The following is a 2630-nucleotide window of genomic DNA, read 5'->3' on the forward strand; positions in this document are numbered from 1 at the left end:
ATTTTAAGGCAGAAATTATTAACAATAGTAGCTACTGTGTACTAAGTACCTTGTATGTGCCTTCTAGTACTGTATTTGTCGTTCATGTATATTCACTAATCTTCATAATATCCCTGTGAAATAGGTACTCATACAGCTGTGCACATTTGAGGGAAAGAATGATCAATGAAACACTAGGACTAGATCTCACATTGAGCTAGCATGTGGGAGAAACAGGACTGGATTCTAGGTCTCTATGACTTAATCGCTGATATTTTTGCTACATTTTTTTAGCTGTCATATTGAAACCTTTAATAGTTATGTCACAAGAAATAAAAAATTTGTCTCTATAAAGGCTATAAGTGCCAGTCAAGGCACTGAAAACTTTCTATCTTTCAGGGATTTTTCTTGATCTGGATTTCCTAAAATGTAGCAGCCGTAAACTAACATTTCATGGGCCAAATCTGTCCCCTTATAAATATGTTCTTTTTGTCTTTCTCAGTGTTTTAAATACAGCCTGAATATCTTTAGGCAGAGCATATGCCCCTTCGTTAGCCACAGGCCCCACAACTCCCTGAGTGGTATTATAAACAGCGGGGAATTAGAGCTCACAGGCTGCTGAGTGTGGGATCCCTTCCAGAGTGAAGAAACATACCAGACACCGACACTGTTGGCAGCTGTGAGTCCAGTTGTCTCCACTTCGATAGAGCTTGTGTCCGTTTTGATCTAAACATTGACTTGTGACCCGGGTGTCACACTCTGGACAACAGAAAAGGTCAACACTTGGATTCTGGCAATCACAAGCAGTCCGTCGGCAGAATATCTTCCCATCCTGTTTAAAATTGAGTTAAGGAGGTTTCATCATTAGGGAAATGATGGATAGCCACACTATGAAAACTGAACCATGTGAATACTTTACAGAACACCTAGGAAATATTTTTTAGTCTTAGTTGTCCCCTGGCTACCTTCCATTTTGTTCAAAACAGATGCATGCTTGTGCAAAAACACCCTTTTATTCCTTGCCCTTGCCTATAGAGAAGCCCAAGTAAAAATGGAGACATTGCTAAGTTTAAGAAAGTCAATGTACTCTGAAAATTCCTTCTTTTCTAAACTTTTCCTTAAAAATCCTATGTCTAAGTAAGAATTATAACTAAACAAAGTAGCTATAAATACATATATGGTCAAAAACTCATTTGAGTAGGAAATCATTTTCTTAGTTAATAATATCACCTAACATATTCAAATACAATTAACAAATTTTATCTTTGTCCCACTTCTGGAAAGAAGTCTGAGTATACCTTTTTTACTGAAAAGTCAACTGAGGCTGAGGTAGATTAAATGATTTATCAAAGATCAAACAGGTAGTGGTTTTCTAAGCAGAAGCAGCAGGCCTTATGGTTCCAAAACAAATTTTCTTCTGCAATACAGCCTTTAGGTTGTTTATTACAAGGGATTATATCATGTGTCACCTTCCACCTTGAGGCAGTTCCCCAAATTACAGGCAAAGTATAATTTCTGGACTATTGACCCTGAGGATTCACAGTTACAAAAATTGTATGTCAACAGCACTTAAGCATTAACACTGAACATTTTGCAGCATTGTCTCATTTATATAGCTGTTGTTCACAGTAACTTCCTGCCTCAGACAATGAAGAAGCTGAAAATGTAAGACCTGCAGTTACCAGACATTTTGCAGCATTGTCTCATTTATATAGCTGTTGTTCACAGTAACTTCCTGCCTCAGACAGTGAAGAAGCTGAAAATGTAAGGTAAGACCTGCAGTTACCACTTATGATTATAACTGCTTTGCTGAATATTTATAAAACTAAAGAATCACAGGCCTGGAAGATATCTTACATGACACATAACCAAACCTCCTGACCTATACTTGAATCTTTTCTATAACAACCATATTCAAAAGTCATCAAGCCTCTGCTTGAAGCTGTACAGTCTTGAAGAACTCACCACTGTGGAATGCATTCAAAATATGCATTTCTGTACATTTTTGAATTTCAAAAATTGGACTTCTTGTTACCTCTTTGCATTGATCATACCTTTGGTAATCACAAAATTTCTAATACCTTCTGTCACGTTTCAACTCTTCAGTTCTTAGAAGATAGATCTATTATATTAGCTGAGTTGTCTGATCTCTGGGTAAAACATCTCTAATTTATCAACCAGTCACCATAGTTTTTAATTCTTTCACTGTCATGATCGCTTTCTCCTTCAACAGTTTTGAGTATTTCCTATCATTATCATTATGATAATCATCTATCATAAATTGCACACTTGTGCCATACATTGTGCTAAGTCCTTTATATGCATGATCAGATTTAGTACTGATAATTTTTGCAGTAGAAATTTATTTCTCCATATCTCAAATGACGTAGCTGAGAATTAGAGAACTAAATATAATTATTTAATAATGTTCTTTTTACAGAGTGAATCGGGACTCTTGGTCATCTTGTTTTAAGTGCTGTACTTTCTTTAATGCAGCCTGATTTTAAATTACTTTCTTACTTTGGATGTGTCATAGTGATGACTTATATTGAGCTTACTAAAGACTAAAACCTTATAAAGCCCTATCTCACCTTGTGTAAGTGGCTGTTTAGGGACAGAGATGTATAACTTGATGTTTATTCCTGTTGCAT

The 2630-nt window shown here is 35.9% G+C and overlaps 1 pseudogene across 1 annotated transcript in view; it reads right to left on the reverse strand.

Annotated features, from left to right (window-relative positions):
- LOC103581157 overlaps positions 1-2191 on the reverse strand; it is a 7044-nt pseudogene extending 4853 nt beyond the window's left edge. The window contains exons 1-2 of the transcript XR_549633.1: positions 2165-2191; positions 635-811 (exon numbers count right to left, since the gene is read on the reverse strand). The product of XR_549633.1 is annotated as a protein kinase C-binding protein NELL1-like (transcript). The remainder of the gene's footprint in view (positions 1-634; positions 812-2164) is intronic.
- Between the last annotated feature and the right edge of the window lie 439 nt (positions 2192-2630).

The sequence above is a fragment of the Galeopterus variegatus genome, unplaced genomic scaffold (genome assembly GCF_000696425.1).
Source record: "Galeopterus variegatus unplaced genomic scaffold, G_variegatus-3.0.2 Scaffold12462, whole genome shotgun sequence".
NCBI lineage: Eukaryota > Metazoa > Chordata > Mammalia > Dermoptera > Cynocephalidae > Galeopterus > Galeopterus variegatus.